The sequence below is a fragment of the Nyctibius grandis genome, chromosome 6 (genome assembly GCF_013368605.1).
Source record: "Nyctibius grandis isolate bNycGra1 chromosome 6, bNycGra1.pri, whole genome shotgun sequence".
NCBI lineage: Eukaryota > Metazoa > Chordata > Aves > Nyctibiiformes > Nyctibiidae > Nyctibius > Nyctibius grandis.
Genome location: NC_090663.1, coordinates 85,438,106 through 85,444,943, shown reverse-complemented (window position 1 = coordinate 85,444,943; position 6,838 = coordinate 85,438,106).

The following is a 6,838-nucleotide window of genomic DNA, read 5'->3' as shown; positions in this document are numbered from 1 at the left end:
CGGGCAGCCACATGCAGGGCAAGGAGCTGGATCAGGGCATGGAGTGGAGCTGCCAGCCTGAGACCCTCACCACCATCTCAAAGACCAACCCTGAGCAAAAAGCAAAAAACACTGAGTAAATCTGCTCGTCGCAATCATCTGGCTCTTCCAAGAGCAAAATAAACCACCACAAAGTAGAAAATCCAGGAGATGGGGTTGTTTGAATATCTCTCCATCACTCCAGGCACAGAGTTTAATCCACCTTTTCACATCTGACACGAGAGGTGAATCCAACGCAGACCAGAAAACACGTCAGAGCTATTGCTGAGAGAAGATAGAGGAAAATTATTTGAGGATGAATTGTGGTGGCATAAATAATAAGCTTTGCAGTGGATGTTTCAGTGCAAGTCAAGAAATTCCAGTGGATTCAAAATCCAGCTTTCAGTTTTGAGTGTTAGATGTCAGGATAAATTTAAAAATTTATATTTATAATATCAAAACATCATTGTATGAAATATATTAATTATGCCTGAAACTTTAGCCAAATCATTGGGTAGATGTTATATTAGTCTGACCACACTGAGCCAACAGGTCAAGTACACCTTGCATTTGCACACGTGGAAGAGGTCTTGTAGGCTAAATCTTGCAAGTTATCTACTAAGGCACCAGATATCATGGGCAAGACCTGAGGGAGCGGGTGTATTCCCAAGATACTCGCCAATTACTACACAAAAAGCCACTTTTCATATCAAAACCACGTTTCAGTGTGTAGCAGGTAAGGGAAAGGAAAGCAAAACACAAATACCAGCCACGGTGGGGGGGAAAAAAAAAACCCAAACCAAACGAGAAAATTGCATAAAGCACAAAGGCCAAAAGCATTCAACCATGTCCCCTCCATACATTATTCAGAGGGTGGGAGAACTGGGACGTGCTCCCTCTGCAGAGACAAGGGGTCAGGGAGCTTCCTACTTTTATCTTTATTATGGTCTTTTGCTTTTGGCAACAAGGAAGAACGCATGTAACCTGCACCCCACACAGCAGGATGTATGCCCCCCCCCCACCAGTTAGTGGCCATCTCTGTGTTGATGAAACTTCTGCAGTTATCTGGTCTGTTATTGACTGTGAAGAGTAAATTCAGTGCTGAACTACCTAAATTTCTCTGTGGATAGCTCTGCTATCTGAGGCAGAGGAGGTATTCAACCCAGATCCAAGTAGTTTTAGCTACCCATGGAGAAGTATTTTCCCAGCTTCATGAAAATCTCTCCTGAATGTACTAGAAAAGCAGCCCCCTGGTCCATCACAGGCAGCAGATGAGAGCCAGGGCTCATGGCTGTGCCTGGGGACCCTGCATCCGAGCATCTGGCCACCTTGCAGGCTCCCTGGGTACCTGGGAACAGAGGGGACTTCTTTTTCCCCAAAAAAATTATGTATATGGCTTCAGCTATTTGATCTGCTGGGGTGTAATGCATAGCACAACGCTCTGGATGTGAAGCTGCCCTAGGCTTTGCATTGTGCCTGCAGCACAGGACAGCGTGTGGCAGCTTTGCCCTCTGCTGGCCAGAGCCCCCGTGGGGCAACCACCTCTCTCCCCCCATGGGCACCCACCTCTCAGGGCTGCCGCCCCTGTCTCCAGCCTCCCCCAGGCCAGCAAAGTGAGGATTAGATACAGCAAGAGACCTGGCGAGCGGTCAGCTAGCAGGTAGTGGTCCCTCACTGGGAGCAGCTGTACCTAAAAGTCTAGAAAAAAAAAATAATAGAATAAAAACCGTCTAAATTTGATGGAGCTGCAACCCCTGGCCCCTGCTCTGCCCCGGTCCTGCAAGAGGTGAGAGAGACATGGGGTAGGTTAAATGACCTGAAGTAACACTCACACCATACTGGAAGGCTTTTCCCACCAGACTCAAACTCCTCGCTTTATTCCAGGTCCTTTCTTTTGCACAAATCATTAGGCCTGAACACTAATTAGACAATTGGAAACGGCGTTACCGGCAGCCAGCTACCATCGAGGGGTGTGCAGGGCCGGGGTGCTGCGACCCAGGTTGGAAACAGAAGCCCCGCTGCAGAAACACAGGGAGCCCTTCTGTCGTTTGCTTCCAAGCACCAGGGCTGGCTTGTCCCCTTCCCTCACCCTTTCTCCCACTTCTTTTCACTCTCGGGTGTTTGTTTGGTTCCACTCAAAACGCTGCAAGGCAACAAAACCGCAGCAGTGATGAGCGAGTGTTTATCCAGCTCAAAATGAGTCGCCTTGGCAACGGCAAAGCTCTCCCATATTCCTCTGCCTGCGTTTTCTCCTGGTTTTGCAGCGACTGGTGTGACTGGGCTAACAGCTCCGCATGCTAAGTGTGCCAGCAACACTGGTTCCAGCAAACGGAGGCATGAATAGGAGAGCTGGCCTGGCTCTGCTTGTGAACTAACAAAACCTGGGGGTTGCCAAGTGCCCTGGAGGACTGCCTGGCCTGAGAACTGCCTGGCCTCTCGGCACCAGCAGCTCCCGAGTTCAAAGGATTTGCCTACCGCTGTAACAGCAACCGCTCACTTTCAAGGCGAGTCCAGAGCCCTCAGCTTTGCAGTTCTCCATCACTTCCAGCTCCATCAGAGCGCAACCCTTTGAAGATCTCAGAACCACAAAATGTCAGGGATTGGAAGGGACCTCGAAAGATCATCTAGTCCAATCCCCTGCCGGAGCAGGATTACCTAGACCATGTCACACAGGAACGCGTCCAGGCAGGTTTTGAATGTCTCCAGAGAAGGAGACTCCACAACCTCTCTGGGCAGCCTGTGCCAGTGTTCAGTCACCCTCACTGTAAAGAAGTTTTTCCTCATATTTATGTGGAACCTCCTGTGTTCCAGCTTGCACCCGTTGCCCCTTGTCCTGTCGATGGATGTCACTGAGAAGAGCCTGGCTCCATCCTCATGACACTTGCCCTTTACATATTTATAAACATTAATGAGGTCACCCCTCAGTCTCCTCTTCTCCAAGCTAAAGAGACCCAGCTCCCTCAGCCTCTCCTCATAAGGGAGATGTTCCACCCCCTTAATCACCTTTGTGGCTCTGCGCTGGACTCTCTCTAGCAGTTCCCTGTCCTTCTTGAACTGAGGGGCCCAGAACTGGACACAATACTCCAGATGCGGCCTCACCAGGGCAGAGTAGAGGGGGAGGAGAACCTCTCTTGACCTGCTAACCACCCCCCTTCTGATACACCCCAGGATGCCATTGGCCTTCTTGGCCACAAGGGCACACTGCTGGCTCATGGTCACCCTGCTGTCCACTAGGACCCCCAGGTCCCTTTCCCCTACGCTGCTCTCCAACAGGTCTACCCCCAACTTGTACTGGTACATGGGGTTGTTCTTGCCCAGATGCAGGACTCTACACTTGCCCTTGTTATATTTCATTAAATTTCTCCCCGCCCAACTCTCCAACCTGTCCAGGTCTCTCTGAATGGCAGCACAGCCTTCCGGTGTGTCAGCCACTCTGTTAGGAAGAATATTCCACTTTTGGTAGAGAGCAACTTCTTTCACACCACCCACAGAAACTTAAATCACTCGTAGGTAAGATAACCGTATGACTTCCCCACTCAGGCACATTTCAAAGTCACCCAAGCAGACCTCATCTAATTATTTTTTACAGCATCATGCAGCATTATTCCCATGATTTAATCCTGTCTGAGATCATTAGACACTACGGTACCACAAGTAAACAATTACGACACTGACCTATGTTCTAGGGGACCTGGGCAGGCAAATGCCTTTGTCATCTGTCAGAGGGTAATTTTCTAACTTGATTTAGAGCCTCTCCAGAAAAAGATAATTTACTTACCTGCTAGCTTTCAAGGACTGACTTAAAGTCTGGTTTAAACTAGGATACAGTATATCTTTGGAAAAAAAAAAGAAGGTACAGAACACTGGCACTGGCTGTGTAAGATAAAACAGGTGAAACAGGCAATGTTAAATCAGACTTGGTCAGAGAGTAAAACAGTGAAAGAATCAGAGCCAACAAAGAGAAGGGCACAGCCTTTGGGAATACAGCACGTCAACAGAGGAGGCAGATAAAGGTTTAGGAAGTTCTCTCACTGCAAACACCCACGCCCCAGACGAGCAACTTTGGCATCTCAAGATACCTCGAGTCTCCTGTGGGAGCTGTAACTCAGTGCAAATTCACTACAGGATGTTTTTGCCGAGACTTTTTGCTTGCTCCAGGTGACAGTGAGATGGAGGACAGCCAAACAAGAAACTTACACATTAACAGGTGGTGCAGAATCAAAGGGAAAGAAGCTTTTCTACACTGCAGAGACAGGTAGAAAGGGCAACAGGGTACAAGCATTGTGCTGTGAGTGGGATACTGCACTGAGTGCAGCCAGCCAGCTGCTGAAACCCCACAGGCCCAGTGACCGTGGAGTATCAGGCTGCTGCTGCTTTTCAGCACGGGTGTTTTACTAAAACCACATTCTTCCTTCCAGCGCTTTCACTGCACGAACACAGCTTGTGGGAGGCCGACACAACCCGGGAGGATGTGTATCTGAGGATGCAGGTAGCGTGAGTGTCCCTTAGAGGCGTGCAGTGGCTCTGCAGCTGAGCGCAAGGAGGCCCTGCTGCTCTCTCTCTGCACCGGTGAGGTGCTCCACTTGTCCGTTACAAATGACTCTTTGTTGCCATCACACCAACCACTGCACACCTCCATCCCCACCTCCCCGTACTTCTGCACTCTTTACCTGTACAAAGCCCAACACAGTGGAGCTCTGGCCCCACTCAGCAAGTTGGCACCACTAAGGTTACCGCAACAGTCCTTGCCAAAAGACAACACTACTCATGAGGCCAATCTCTAAGCTTGGAAATGCTGCATCAGAGGAGAAATCAAAGCCTTAGGGGGGACAAGATCGTGAACAACAAGATCTACAATCAAACATTACTGTTATTTTTTTTTTTTTAAACACAAGAGCTCTCTTTTTAATTGAAGACCCACATTACGAACGTTCTGCTGGCACCAAAGGCCTCACATAGGTCAGAGGTACAGTCATGCTGCTGCCGTGCCAAGTCTGCGACTAGTGGAAGAGGGGCAGAAATATGAGTGCTAAAAATAATTTCACTTTCAGCCCTGTGCTGGGTCACGAAGAGCAGAATCAATGCTGGGTTTTGCTCCAGGCAGATTTATGTGTAATAATGTTCTTTCAAAATGCTCAACAGTCAAGGGAGACAGGAAAATCAGCAAAAATAAATGAGCTTTATGAATTCCTATAATTTTACAGTATCATCCTGAATTTTTAAATAAAGTGTGCTATTTCTTTGGGGCAGGGAGGGGGAAGTCACTGTTGGAAGTTCCCAGGAATGGATGCTACCACAGAGAAAAACAGTAGAGCAGAAAATTTAATTGTAAACAAAAAAACACCAAACCACTGCAGCTAAATGTGCCAGACTTTGCTAAAGGCACCCTGCATTTAGGGTGCAAATATGAAGTACCTTTAGGGACGCAACTCTTGGGATGGTAAAACTCAACAGATGGACTCCTCTTCTTAGCATATGTTGATGGGGAAGGATAACAGCAACAGATATTAACTGTCATGTGTACTTAAAGACAAAAAAAAATACATAAACCATTCTGGCATACTTAAAGAATCCAATCTTCTTCTGTAAAAGCATGTAGACCATACTGTCCATATATGACTTCTGAAATCAGTGGCAAGAACTCTATTAAACACTAGTTTGAAAAAGGAGAAAAAGAAAATTGATGTTTAATTCTCAATATTTAACCTATGTAAATATGGAAAGGAACAGAAGGGTGACTTCTCTTGCCATGTGCTCAAGTCACAAATTATTAATAGAAGAGCAAAACTCATGCTTTTACAGTTCTGCTCCACTCTCCACAAAAGTCTGAATCATTTATAACATGGATAAATTTTTTACTTAAGTGAATTTCAGCAGAAAAATCCAAAACATTTTACCTAGAGTAGGCTGTTGAGTTTTTTTTTTTCCCTTCACATCACAGAAATGGAAATCTCCTGTCTTTCAGGCAGGATGCCTAGCAGACATTAATTGATCAGTTCTTCTCCTAGCTAGGTATATCTCAGTTCTCTCCACTGCGTCACCAAGCATCTTACCCACCTAGTATCACAGAGGAGTGAAAGATTAAATAATAATAATTAAAAAAATCCTGCCATTGGACTAAACATGTGAATACTGCCGAATTTCACACAGGAGCCCCTGGCATACAGGTTGGTTCCTAGCCTTCCCCCGACCTTTCCCCCCAGACCCCTGGGAGGAATTGTCCTTACGCAATTTCCAAGAACCATTAGCAAGCTCTTCCCCTCCACCCCTGAAAATTTGTCTCTTATCTTGCACTCTTCCCCCTCTCTGTTCCTGCTAAATGATGCTCCACACACATTCCTCCGCTCTGGCCGTGCTGCTTTTCTACACTTTTATCTTGGATAGTTTGATTACAGTTAATATGCTTTGCAACAATCTCTTGAAAAATATTTTTTCCTATTTTTTCCCAATTTTTTTTCCCTCCTTTGCCTCCTGTTCTCCCCGACTGCAAAGCCACTGTGGGTATTATACCCATGCTACTTTCAAGAATTCAGCAGAAATAATGCAGATTCTTTTCTTAGATAGCAAAAATACAACAGTGTCACCAAACTTTGTTTTATTGTATTATTTATCATTAAAATACCCACACTGCTCGCATAATTTGACACCACAGCATTTGAAAATGTTAACCTATCTTACCAGCAAAATCGATAGCCACAAAAACGCCTGGAGCATCACTGAGTTTCCTTCCTGATGGTATTTTAGGAATGTACTCCTCCTTTCAAAGTAACTTGCTCATCCTTCTATTTATAAGGAAGTTTCACACTTCTACAAATCAATG